The sequence below is a fragment of the Lingula anatina genome, chromosome 9 (assembly GCF_051362555.1).
Source record: "Lingula anatina isolate TDL-2025a chromosome 9, LinAna3.0, whole genome shotgun sequence".
In the NCBI taxonomy this organism is placed as follows: domain Eukaryota; kingdom Metazoa; phylum Brachiopoda; class Lingulata; order Lingulida; family Lingulidae; genus Lingula; species Lingula anatina.
Genome location: NC_141775.1, coordinates 17,632,488 through 17,647,325, shown reverse-complemented (window position 1 = coordinate 17,647,325; position 14,838 = coordinate 17,632,488). Strand labels below are relative to the sequence as shown.

The 14,838-nt window shown below is 35.5% G+C and overlaps 1 long non-coding RNA gene across 1 annotated transcript; it reads right to left on the bottom strand.

Annotated features, from left to right (window-relative positions):
• Positions 1–3,636: 3,636 nt before the first annotated feature.
• LOC147760024 (uncharacterized) lies at positions 3,637–5,399 on the bottom strand. Its single transcript, XR_015331182.1, has 2 exons — positions 4,608–5,399; positions 3,637–4,173 (listed from the first exon to the last, which is right to left on the bottom strand). It is a non-coding gene; the product is annotated as an uncharacterized LOC147760024 (long non-coding RNA).
• Between the last annotated feature and the right edge of the window lie 9,439 nt (positions 5,400–14,838).

Below are 14,838 nucleotides of genomic sequence, written 5' to 3'. Positions count from 1 at the left end.
GCACACGCTGTAAGGTACGTGACTTTTAACGAACACACCCTCATACTAATTGTGTGTAAATTTGGTGACATTTGATGACCTCTTTTTAATTTAATAGGCATTTCTTTACATCTGTAAAAATCACAGTGGAACATTGGATTTAAGAGGATACATGTTATAAATTTGACTGAATGGTATAAAACGTGTATATTTTCACTACAATTTTGTATTTTTTGAACTATTAATCGCGTTTGACATGGTATCTGGAATAAAAAAAAACACTCTTTTTAACAATTGACAACTGTGAGGTGATCATGTGTAAGTAAAAGTACATGCAAATGGAGGTGGGACAACCTTTTGACCAATGTTACATATATATATATATATATATATATATATATATATTGTGTCAAATAAGCCCATCAAACATGAAAATAGACACAACATAACGGGCTGCATGATTTTGTTTTCTAAAGTAATTGATTTATAGCAAAATTTTCAAGGCAGTATGGCCTTCTCACTTCTTTAAAGCCAACAAAACCTTTGGATTGTTACGTGAATGAAATAACGGTAACTGTTTTCATACAACATTTATTTTAGGTGACCAACAAATGCAGGAAAAACTTTCCAACTGCCTGCCCAACATCAGACAGGGAAGTGAGAACATCACCAACGAAGTGCCAGGCATAACTCTTGCTGTCCCAGAAACACAAAGTCTTTCTGTGCCAGGAAACACAACAGGACCAGAGGGTAGGCATGAGTTGACGATACTTCGTATAAATTGTAGTTGCAAATAATGATGCACAGAATAGCTTCCATCGCCAATTTCGATGCAATAAATCATAATACTCAACAGAAAGTTAACTTATTTTAATCATGCCCTACAAAATGTTAAGGAAGCACGCATGTAAAAAGATCGGCAACTTGAATGATGCTTCAGTTCCAATATACCATGATGTGAAAAATTACCGAAAGATTTTTTTTTTTTTTTTTTTTTTTTTTTTGTAAATTTTAATGCAGTAATGCCTTATGCTGAGCTGCAAATCCAGCACCAAATTCTTATCATGCAATGCAGGAAACTTGGACATTAGGGATATGTAGCTAGCATTAGACTTGAAGCTTTTGAGAGTTCATATCCACACATTTGAAGTGCTGTATGAGTAAAATAAAAATGAAAAATTCACAAAAAAATCTAATATATGTTTGTACTCAGGCTCATTCTTGTAAGTTACAAAATAATTTACAAAGTTTTCCTTTCATTACCTCCGCCAAGGAGGTTATGTTTTCACCCCTGTCTTTCTGTATGTCTGTTTGTCATCATCATAACTCAAACAGTTTTGGTCCGATTTTGATGAAATTTTCAGGGTAGGTCAGAAATGTGTTAAGTTAGAAATGATTAGTTTTTGGTGGTGATCCGAACAATCAATCAATAATGAATAATAATCAAAAATCGCTGCCTTGGCGGAGATCTGCGCTCTCGGAGTGCTTTTCTAGATGTACTTGCAAAGGCAGTGCACAAAATTGGACTTTTTTATCAATTGGGATTCAAAAGTGCATAATGATTAATTTTATTATCTACAATACAACATTGGTCAAAAAGGTTGTCCCACCCCCATTTCCATGTACTTATATTTACAAATGATCACCTCACAGGTATAAATTGTTAAAAACGGTGCCTTTTATTCCAGATACTTTGTCTAACATGATTAATGGTTCAGAAAATACAAAATAGTGGCGAAAATATGCACATTTTATACCATTTAGTCAAATTTATAACAGGAACCCCCTAAAATCCAATGTTTCACTGTGATTTCCACAGATATAAAGAAATGTCTATTTTAAAATTAAAAAGACGCCATCAAATGTCACCAAATTTACACACAGTTGGCATTAGGATGTCGTTAAAGGTCACGTGCCTAATAGCGTGTGCGTTTACCGCGTACCGCAATTATCTCCTGTAGACGGCGCGCCAAGCCTTCAACACATGTAGCAATTCTGTTTTGTGGGATATTGTCCCATTCATCATAAAATTTAAGAGCTTGTCCACGAGAGAACCAGCCCAGGGTGGCAAGGTGGGGGTCAGCGGATTTCAACCAAATTTGTTGTATGGAGGCATATTAGGAAGTTATTCATGAGTTAGGAAGGAATCCCAAAAATATCCTTTCTTCAGAGAATTATAGCCTATTATAAGTCATAGCTTATGTAGCCTCTTTGAGACTCCATTTTTACCTTGGAAAAATAATGATATATTTTGTGTAAATTAAACAAAAATGGAGAAAACTAAAAAATATTAGACCTTACAATCATTGAAAACAATCATTTGGCTTGCCACAGATATATGTAGAATTCAGATAAGACCCTGCTTGGGCGAGCCACACCCATTTATAACACCCCTCCCCCCAAAGTCCAATTTTGATACTACCATCTTTAATTGCATATATCTCCATCTTCACAAGGTTTACAGCTATAAAACTGCATGAATATTTTAGGCAGATATGGGTCATTCCAAATCAAGTTTCAAAAGTTACTGCTGTATTAAAACAGGTACTGAAAAATACCTCCAAAGTTGGCCATTTTTAAGGCAAAAAATCATGGTGGATTCATTCAAGTCTATGTAGACGATAGGTTTGATTAATTTATTAAACCATTTTGCTCTACAATGATGTTACTAAATTAATAGGGCTGGTGAACATGGAAAGTGGATGTGTACTAATGAATATCAGGTCAGTAGGTCAAGGTCACTGGGCTTCATATTTGTAAATTGCCATATATGGACTTCTTAATTTATATGGACAAAAAATTTAGAGGAAATAAATCATAGATTCTGTTACTTTGGATGGAACTGGCAATTAACTTGAGAGTTTACAAGATAATTTTAATATATATATATATTTTTTAATATCATCAATTTGGTGAATACAAATTAAAATCTTAGTTCAGTAGCGATTTCTTTTTGGTGCAATATTTATCATATAGAGATCAGGATATGCCAAAGTATTTATGATAGCAAAGTCAGAACAAATCTTTTCAATTATCAAGAGTTTTTTTTTAATCATCCACACCACTTTTTGGTGACTATTTATGAGCATACAGTAACTAAAAAATTATTCAATTTAGTTTATTGTTGTCTCAGATGAATAATTACAAAGAAAAAAAAAATCACAGAATTATAATATAGCAATACATGCAAAGCAGTGCAACATTAGTTGTGATCATTACAAACTATATCATAATGTAGCAAAACAAGATAATTTTCTATTCAAAAAGCAAAACTAACACAACCGCAAAATATATCCTGGTGTTATGAAACACCTTTGCAGTTTTGTATCAAACATTACAGCTCATAACATCAAAGTTTTTAATACATTCAAAAATAACTGCCGATTTTTTCTTCCTGAATAGTCTGTAACCCTCCTTACTGACATTTCAATCTCATCTTCATGCTCACAAATGCTAGGTTCTGCTGGCCTGTTTCTTGTGCCCTTCTAAACTCCTTCAGTAAAAACTCCTTTACTTTATTTGAATATAGTTTCAAAGGTTTAGATGACTTTAAAGCTCATCCATTGTGTAACTCAGTGAGATATTCAAGAGGGTGGAGTTCTCTCACAGCTGATGTGCTTTAAGTTTTTCTTTAGTCAGATTGTTGGCCCACTAGACTTTAATTTGATCAAAAGCTGTTTTTTTTTTTTGGCACATTTCATAACTGTGGTCTAAAAAAGGACCTTACAAATACTCTTCAGTCTTAGTAGCAAAAGATTTCAGAGTTAACTTCTCTGGACAAGAAAAAATTTCCCTGTTTGTGATCTTGCTTGGTATAGTCCCAGTTGGCATATTTGCCTCAGAAAAACCCAAATTAACTTTAACATCAGTATCACTCATGTTAAAACTGCTCAAGGAAGGAAGACACCTTTTCTCATGTTGTAGGAATCAAGAAAGCTAAATTGTTGTAATTGGACACTCCAGTCCACGCAGGTTTGGAAGATGTCTGTCTAGCTGGATGTAGAAAATGGCTCCAACTGCAGAAACTAGGGCCTCATGCATCTCCTCAGCATTTGTTATATTGTGGCTTTCATTTACATACATGCCTTTTTACAACAGCCATCATTTCCACGCTAGTTTCAGTTTCTGCAAGACTTTGGACTCTTTTGCTGACCATAAGATCACTGTGTGTCAAATAACACTTCTCAAATATGCCTGAAATATAAATATAGCTTACTATAGACACATGAAAACACTTATCTGAAAGTTAATTGATACATTGATGAAAAATAAATTATTATCCCATTTGTCCATGTTTTATAAGTAAGGCATGGTTTCGAATATTAATTATGATGATCCTAGCAATTTTGCCAAGACCAGCCCTAGCTCCAATCTAATTCCAATTGTTACCCTTAAATTTATTTTACCCAAGTACCATTAAACCTACATAAATACCCACACAAATATAGCTTAAAAGATAAAATTATCACAGGTCCTTAGGCTGCAATTTCATTATTTGAAAGGGGGCATTTTTCTTTTTAAAAAAATGGAGCGTTTACCATTAAAAAATTACACCTAGATCATTTTTCTGAGTGAACTTTTTTCTGGATTTTAGCCTGTATTAAAATAGAAACAAACCCGTTTCTTACCTGAACCAAGTGGCATCAGTATATTCAAATGGCTTTTTGTCTACACTGACATCTGCAAGTTAATCCCATGACATATTTCGTTATAGGCTCGTTTTCCCGTGTGGATGGTTTCCAGCACAAACCAAGCCCATATCCCAGTGCTGGTCACATGGTGTAACCCATTTATTCTCCCAAAGATACTTGAAAAAGTCCAATTGCTGTCATCGGATACAAAAGAATTCACACCTGACAAGAATCAGTGTGCTTTCGTAACTCACGCTGTTTTGCTTCACGTAAACGCGACGAAGATGACTGTTAATATCTCTGTTGCAATTTTTCAATACACTACATGTTTTTTTATATCTGTAGACAGAGTATAAACCACATGATATACGACTTCGTTGAGGAAGATTTGTAAACAAACAGTCTGCGATTTCCGCCATGTTGGATAATGACGTTGTGTTGTTCTGACGTTAGTACATTAGTTTCACATGGTTTTAAAATGTGTTAGATGCTTGTTTTAACCAGAAAAAAATTAGAATAGGTAAAATGAAAATAAAAAGTGCAACTAACAGTGTTTTAAACCATTCGTTGACTTGAAAGAGATGGCTGAAGTTCAGTGCACCGATATACGTGTTCGGATATATTTACGAAAAATGAAGAAATTAGGTCATGTTCTATCTGTTACAACGGACAAGTTGTAGAACAGCAGTAAGTTTTGATTTCATGTATAAATAGATTAATGAGTTATCTGTTAGTCCTGAACACGCTTTACCCCAAAGACCTGTGAAGATGAAGATATTGTCAAAAATAGACGGGGGGTGTTCAAAGCATGTGGTTTGTAGGCCTGAGAAAAACGCTTGGTTTGTTACCATGGAAACAAAGAGAGTGGAAAAAGTGTATATCATTTTAATCCCCTATCTTTAGGTTATAATATATCACCAAACTAAATCATTTGGTGACACCTGTATAAACTTTAAGGCCAATCAATATAACCCTGTTTTTCAGAAGAATTTTTGGTTGATAAACCCCCCGAATTGTCACTGGCCATATCTCTGTAAGTAGGGATTTTTTTCAGGAAATATTGCAGCCTCAGATATTGTTCATATAAAGGTTCAAACACACCAAATATGATGTAAATCCGTTCACCCCCACCTTGCCGCATTTTCTACATTTGGTTTGGTTTTCTCGTGGACACACACTTAAAACGTACTATAAATAAGTATTGTTGGCATTTCACATACTTTGATTTGCTCTATTTAGCTTATGAATGCAATTTTAAAAAATCAGGAAAATATTTTATTGAATTCTTTATATTTATAGCAAATCCAACAAAACACTTGCTGTTGTTTTCCCATTATTTTTTTTTCAAAAACTGAATGAAAAGTGGGGATAATTTAATGAAAAAAGATAATAACTCTGCAATCTTGTGCCAGTGGGATTTTGATTCCCCTTGGTTACAAATGAAAATGAATATTTTCCTGATTTTTTCCACCAAATATTTTAACATTGAACTTTCAAATATTTCCAATATATTATTCATAAAGTATACTAAAAGGAAAAATGTTGAAATGATCACCAAATATCAAATGAATATAGCTTTTTCATAGGGAGTCATTGGGTGGTAAAATACATATTTTTAATTTTGTTTTCATGAAAAATTTACACCTGCACTAACAAAGTGTCAATATATCCTCCGTTATGCATACTTCAAGATAAAAGTCTTATACTCAAATAAAATAACAAATATTGAGTTTTGTGGGGGTGCGGGTCAAAATTTATCTCGGGGGAGTCTGATTTTCATTATGAAATTTTGACTGGGGAGTCAGATTTCTATTAAGGGGAGTCATATTTTAGGGGAGTCAAATGTTCATGGTACACCTGGCATTTTGTAAATAAAGCCGTATTGCTTGAAAATCCATGGTGACAGTGTAGGGCATCGCGAGCAGCTAGCCATTTATACCTTGAGAATCATGAAATACATTCTTTTTGGGTTGATTCCATTGATATAAAGGTCATTTTTTTTATTTGAATATAAGTTATTTAAACTGTAAAACAAAATTAAATGAGTATATTTTCAATGACACTTTAATAATAAATTAATTCTGTCCTTTTCAAGAAAACATATTTTGCACAGCTTAACACTGATGCACTGTATAACGCTAGCTGTCACACACTTAAGAAACGTTTTGCACAGCAAAGCATCGCTGCATTGTGTATGACTAGCTTACACATATTTATGAGTGGTAGTCAAATAAGTCACTCGTATAGGGGTCATAGACCAAACGATCACAAGGCAATGGAACATCTTTGAAAAACCTCAAATGAAAAAGAAATGAAATGTAAAGAACAGTGTGTATAAAACATCTTTCTGCGGAATGACACACAATGAGTTAACAATAGGTTAAATATTTTACTTTTTAGTTAATTATAAGTGAAAAATAAGAGTAATAAATCGGAGGTACACGAAAGGTACACTATCAAAGTTTATGAAATACCAACAGTACAATTTTATAGTACGCTTTAATTTTTTACGGAGGGTAATCATGCTTATTTAACCTTTAATCTTTATAGTTTTTCACTCCATATCTTTCTTCATCATGTTCAAAATCATATTCAAATTGCATGTTATAAGGATACTATTTTTAATTTTTACTCCTCAATGCGGACTGTCAGTATTAAAACGTAGGGTCCTAGGACTTTCCGTACTAAAATAGAATGTCTAGGGGGACTCTATATTTCAGAAAATAGATTCCGGGACCCGTTATTTCGAGACAGGGACTCTGGTCTTGTGCAGCAATTAGCAGGCCTTCTGTCTCAGCTTTTAGTCCGTTTGTCTTGAGCTATTTGTTGGTCTTTTCTTGGTCTACATCTGGCTCTTTGGTCCTTTTTGGGTACTTCCAATGTATTGGCTTTTCTTCCCGGGTCTTCCGCATTTGTAGCTGGTCATGTTGTTTTGCTTTCTGTTTGACTCTGCGGGCATACTTTGTTGTCGCTTCATTCTCGGTTGGTGGTATTTCTGGGATTTTCAGCTTCTGCTTGAATTTTGAGGCTTCCTTTTTGATCGAGTAGAGCTTTTTTCTCTTCTCATGATGTTTCACTAGTTGGAGGAGTGGGTCTTCTGTTGATGTCAGGTAGTGTCCAGGCCTATGGTTGTCATTTTGAAGGACAGTTCTAATTAAACCAGGCCTCTTCCTCCTTCTGCTCTTGGCCTCTTCCTCCTCCTTCTTCTTCTTCTTCTTCTTCATTTTCTTCTTCTTCTTATTATTATTATTACTTTGGAGTGTTTGAGGTTTATAACACTCCAAACATATAACACTTGCAAATATAGAAAGAGAAATATAGAATATAGAATTAGCATAGAATGTTAATATCTAAGTTAATTTTACAGCCAAACTTTATGGACTATCGATACGGTAGGATTGGATAAAATTACTTCTATTTCATACAATATATATTTTTCTCTGTTTCATATTGTTCCCGGTTATAAGCTTTCGTTGCATGTGGGGCATGGGAAAGATACATTTAACCTCAAATCTACGTTGAGTAAATAAAGTAAAATAAATAAAGACTTTATTAAATATTCCCTTGTCATAATGATCAGGTGAAGGAATAAAATTATTCAAGAATAAACCCATTTAAATGACATTGACAGTGAGAATGCCATTTATCCAGATCTGATTCTTTGGAGTATCTTTAAAAAAATGTAAAATACGGTAGACGGCTATGGGCTTTTGAAGATTTGGGCTTTTGAAGATGAGATGTGATTGTCTGAAAACTAGGTACCATAGAAATAATATTTCATCGGTCACCATTTTATTTGCAGATGAATATAACGCACAGGTCAGGAAAGATATTTGTGATGTAGAAAATATTAGAAAACGAAGAATGAAGAACACAGACAATGGGACAGGTGAGATAAGTTTGTTTGTTCCCTAAACTTCACCGAACAAGTTTGAACAATAATGTGTCACAGAAATGATAGTCCGCTAATAACCGACTTACGCTTCCCATCACTTTGTACAGGTAACATTCGTCCCATATACCCCAATGCTCCGATAACCTTCAGTAATCATATGGGACCCCTGTCTTCCATTCCTAGGACTATCATTCCTGTCTCACCGCACTGTATGGATGATAAGAAAACTTAACCACCGCATTCGTAAAGCGACTCTACTTCGGTTAGCACTGAAAGGTTCAAGCCGTATGCATATATGGAATTCTGTAACAACGGTCACAAGAATTTAGAACAGCGTTCGAATTTTGCTGTGCACTCCCCTAGCCAAAAAAGTCCGCCCTAATGCAATGCGTAAAGTGATACAGACATGTGAAATCATGGTATAAACCGTATTTATTTTGCTTTTTTCAGACATTAATTTACAAAATCTTACTGACAAAGAATAAGGTCAGGATATTAAAAACATAATTCTCCGGATTAAAAGTGGAACCTGACACGTGCGTGGGCTCAACAAGTTTAGTAACATATATGGAGTGATGTTTCACACAGTGCGCACAAATAATATGTAATCATTTTTGTGAACCTCATTCATCCATTATCCTTCAAGTACTAAGGTGTACTGATCTAGGGATTCAGTTGGACTTACGTGTCTCTGATTCTGACTTGGATGACCAGCCTACGCTAGCATTGGTTATACGTGGAGAAGCATTATCATATTCAAACGTAAACGGGTGGTCCTGGTCCCCAAATATATTTTCGACAGTATTCCCTGAGTTTCTTTCTATTACTTGGACGCATTGCTCTGCGCTACAGTTTCAGTTAACCGATACCAGCTATAGAAGATAAGCCCAATATTATGAATTAAGTAGAATGCTTTCTGTTGACAAGGGGTAGAAATATGATAATACTTCTTATCAGTTGTTTTCTAAACATTTATGCCACGAAATGTTTTCTACAAACGAAACGTTTCTAAGAAATGTTTTTGGGGTGTAGTTTTGCTCAGTGTGCCTTTCCCAGTCAAATTTGCCTATGTGGTTGTGTGGTTATGGCGTTGTTTAACCCTACGACTCCTTTTCAGGACACAACCCTACCTTCTCACAATCCAGCGGGTCAAAAGTCCCTTTTTTGTAGCTGTTTGGTAAAGATACACTTCCTCTCAAACATAAGTGGTGTTGGGGTATGCCAAAGGACAATCCATGTAGGATTATGTTCTACTACTCGATCATATCCTTAATTTGCAAGATGGTCGGTTGCCTACCTTTCACGCAAAAGTAAAATTAAACCTGCGGGCAACGTTGTCGTAATGTACATAAATGTGATAGGGGTTGGGTGGTATATAACTAACTTTTAAAGTGTTCAGTGCAAGAATTTAGACACAAATTACAGCAGTTTGAAATTAGAAAAAGACATCTATAATTTGTAGGCCACTGCCGATCATTAAGCATCCATTCTGCAAACAAAATGGTGCCTGTGCCTCCTTTCTGCTTCCCTTGAGCCACCAACCTAAAGTGCGTCCCATGTGCTTTTGTTTTGATTATTTTCAAGATTAATTAGTGACGATGGTGTCCAAAGCGACGCCAAAATATCCTACGACCATCCTGACGATAACCATGCCTCTTTTGGCCCTCCAACGACGGCCAGAACGTCATGTGTGTATAATTTAATGTGATTTTTAGTGGCAGATTAGTAAGTTTTATATAACAAAAACAATTTAATTTTACCCAAAATACTCTCATCCGAATAAGAATATACCCCGACATCGAATATATTTTTTCAATACTCATTTATGAATATTGTGATTATTTTCCAGGCTCCGAAGAAGCAGGCGGAAGGTTGAGGACTAATGTAAGCACACGTGACGTCCTGGGCGTTGGTACTAAATCACCACAGCAGGTGCCTTCTCCAACCCAGGAACCCCTGTTTGGGTATATTTGATTTAAACTCTGTCGAATTATTGCCTGTAGAAGAACGTATAAATATCGTTTGCAAATCAAGAACCATAGATGACAGGCAGTATTTTTTCAAGAGTTGATTATGATAAATTACATTTCATCATTCCAGTAGCTGGCTTTCAATTTCTTTTCGTTTGTGTGTTTTACTGACACATATGTCATGCCCATGTCTTTCAGGACCCTTTTGAAATACGAGGAACCAGTCAACTATGTTGTGCACGAGGGGCATAACATCAAAGAATTAAAAAAGCCCCACTACAAGTCTGAGGGTGAGTATTAAAATGAATTAAGTGATGTTGATTAGTTTTCTCTTGGATATACATGTACCTTGAATTAAATATCATTGGTGTGTATGTGGCTCACAAGCACCTATATACCGCTTTGTGTGTCTTTTTCAGATATGGGCCTGGAAAAGGGAACATATGACAGATTTGTTACTGAAACAAAACCGCAGGAACGAGACCTCTTGATATCATACGTAAACGCCCAAAATAGTTTTACAGATAAGAAAAACATCAAAGGTAATACATGCCATGATCACCAACAAGTACTTTTGCAGTTCACTTTATCACCCAAGCTTTGTGACAAAAAAAAAAAAAAAAAAAAAAAGGCCAATAAGGAATAAATTTCTCTTGCAAAACGTGTGGATTGAGCTATAGATTAAATACGTGAGTGAGTTTTATGTCAAAATAAATAAAAACACTGTATGTCTAAAACATATGTTTGACATGGTAAAGTTAACAACGCAGTGTCTGCTCTTAGCAAATATAAATTGTGTGAAACATGCATGGCAAAACATTGATCAATTTCAATATGAACTGCAATTATTTAAAAAAAGTAAATGAGAAACCTATTTCAATGTTTCCCCGTATTTTTGCAGATAACAAATCTGAATATGATGCAAAATGCAGGAAGGATAATTACAATATAGAAAATGCTGCAAAGCAACGGATTATGAAAAAAAGAAACAGTGTGCCAAGTGAGTTAAATGTATTGATTTTACTTTACAGTTCAGTTTTATGTATAGATTTAGTCATATAGCGGTCACCTGCCTCTGTTGACATTGCTGTTGTTGTTGTCATCGTCATCTTGCACTTTCAGCGATAACACGATAAGTACACTTAAATAATGATGAGTATTAAGAAAATGCAGGTCAAGTTCGAAAGTCAGCCTCAATGTCATTATAAAACCATATTGAAATAAATATATATCCACTGTATGAAATGTGCATAATCCATAAGTTGCCTGGTCAAAAAGGAGAAGGTCATAAGTCAACACATGCACAGTAGAATAACCCTGTGGCGTTCGTAACACGAAACCTTATGGATGCATTATATTGTATTCTGGCATTATGATCTTTCATCGGAAATTCCCCAAGCTTATAACAAACAGACTTCTTCATAATGATTCACATGCCCAGTGAATGTTTTAATTCAACCAGTTGTTATTAACATGTATGTTAAATTAATGCTAGAAATAAAATTGACACTATTGCTGTGTCTTAATACATTAAAACATATAACAGCGTTTTCACCTTATCAGACAAAATATTCCTGATAAACTGATGTAAAGTATTCACATTAGTCATTTTCATATTTTGCGGATATAAGAAGTGCTCATGACAGGCACCGCGCGCCACAGGGGTCTCTGTAAACTTCTGCTGTGAACAGCAAGACATTGGTATGTGATAGTGACATACCAAGTGCTTGTATAAGAAATCCGTTTGAAGCGTGCATAGCGCGAGAAATAAAAAGGTTGCTAAAGCACAGAACAATTAAATGTTTTATTTCTCAGTTTAAATATGTTACGCTGTACAACTTGACTTCACCTAAGTGTCCTAGCCTTGACTGCACTTTTTTCTTAGTAATAAAAGACTATACCAATGCTTTCGGACTCGGCTATGAATATTTGTGAAACAGACGCATTATATTTGTTTTAAAATCAAAGAAGTCAACAAAAACGTACCCAGCTTTATCTGGTGTATGGACAGGTACCAGTGGTCGGAATAATTTTGTTTCCGTTGTACACCGGTGTAACAACGTTCGAAATGTTTTAATCCCTATCTTGAGAATAGAAGGGGGCGGACAAACAATGGAGGGCCGTGTAAATCCCTTCAAAATTCGAACGCACAAACACAATAGCTTAGGTGGAATAACACAATACTTAATACGAGTGAACCCCATGACGCCGGTTTCTGTGGCCCAGCGCGAGCGTGAAAATCCGCTGTAACTAGGTGTAATTAACAGCAGGATACATCAGCCAGAAGGTCCCTATTGTTTGTTGCGGCGATAGGATTATAGCTTGAAGAGGCTAAACCCATGCTAAGGCGTGCCACGCGAAGCGAACTGTCCTTTTGTTCACTAGTTTGGCACGCGCAGCTGGTTTTTAGTGTTGCTAACATCCTATATGAAATTTCCGCAGTCAAAAATTGCACTAATTATTGTTTGTTTGGTTGAAATGCATGAGCGTCAGCATCAATCTGTCTCAAAAAATTCCTATTGCATTAATTTATAAATATATAATTTATTTATGTACTTACGTTTTAATTTGAAATATCTGCATTCAAGCGTTCAAGTATTTATAAAACATGAATGATAATGAAAGAGGAATAAGGAAATAACATATTACTTATATTATGCTTATATTATAATATTGAAATTAAATGAGGTGCATTGACATAGGCGCAATGACAATCCAACTACAACGTGCAACAGGGGGAAGTCTGGCTGTATGATCATACAATATACGAAAGTACGGTCAATTAAAAGTGTAAATCATCAGTTAAAGAGGAGGGGGTCTTACTATAGCTCGCTATCTATTGTTAAACCCGACTGTTATTATCTCTCGAACAAGCTTAAAGCATGCCTATACAATTACTGTGTCTCCGGCTGCCGTTAAGAAACACCATGTCGAACATATTTTGCTACAGCGAGAAACATGGTACACTAGCAACTTGTTTTAGATCACTCAAGAAAGGATGCATACCGTACTAGGATTAAGAATGTGTTCATTTACCCCGTGGACCATTTGAAGATTACACTGCGATTAATGTGGTGGAAAATACAATAGAAAGAGTGTATAATGATAGGGTCGCTAAACGATTGTTGACGGCATATAGTAACTAGCCTAATCCCCTGGTCGCCTGGGTAGCCACGCCCCCTTAGAGTACTTATGTAAACAAACGGTCTCCCGTAGTGAACTATCCTTTTGTTCAACAGCTTCGCGCGTGCAGCTGATTATGTATGTAGTGACACTACAAGTAGCTTAAATGCACTTCATGGCTCCATTTTAATTCTTTTTGTCAATTAATGAGATTCAAAGGTTTTTGGATTCAAAGGATCAGCCCACTGGTTCGTTGACTTATGTTTTTCTGAAGATTGGTGGTGCAGATTTTGAGTGCTTAATTATTTACCCTCCTTCTAACAAGAGAAAGGGGAAGGGAGATAAAAAGAGAGAGTGTCAAATGGAACGGGTAATGAGTAATACATTACATTAAATAAAGGGACTCGCGGTGGAAGAAACGATAGACTGTTTTGCATCAAGGTATGCCATTATAATCCGACATGGCCCATAACATGATCCATAACATGACTCATTGTTGTATGCCTTATATTTGTGCTGACTTATATTTTACTCTCGTTCATTTCGTGAAACTATTTCCTTGAATAAAGTTTTGCCTGGATAAATTAACTTTGTGACATGAAGTAATTAATAAAACAAGCCTGTTGAAAAGGGGGCGTTTCGTAACTAATAAAGGTTCACTATTCAGAAAAATATCATCGCCGTTCGTCGCCACTACCTTCAGGAAAGCGTACCCTCCGCATGGATCACCGGCATTTTTGATTATCTGACAAATTAGGGCAATTTACGTTTTAGCTAATAATTCTGAATTTACTAATATTTTGTACTAAATTCGATGTCTGATTCATAGCAATGACGGAGAGCCGCCAGAGTAACTGTTTAATTTTCTAAACTAATCAAACTAGAACGCGTGGCGATAAAATGTGTCGCTAGATCTTGTAAACACTCAGCGAAATGCACCAAGTGACTATATTCAATGTGCCATCACTTAATTGCTTTCTCGATTTCATTAATTGACGATAGTAATTGCAGATAACAAGGAAGAGGAAATGCTGAAGACAAAACAATGTCGGGTTTTTGTGTGACTTTCTCTCTAAACACTTTTTATGTTGCTGTCAAAGAAAAAGGAGTCTAGATAGCGATTATTTAAACCACTGCTGCTGCTTTTGCAGGTAGACTTCCTCGTTTTTCATTTAAATGCTCCCCTCCCCCAGCAGACCCAACTTGATGCATGTACGTCTTGGTAGCTATAGTACAGACC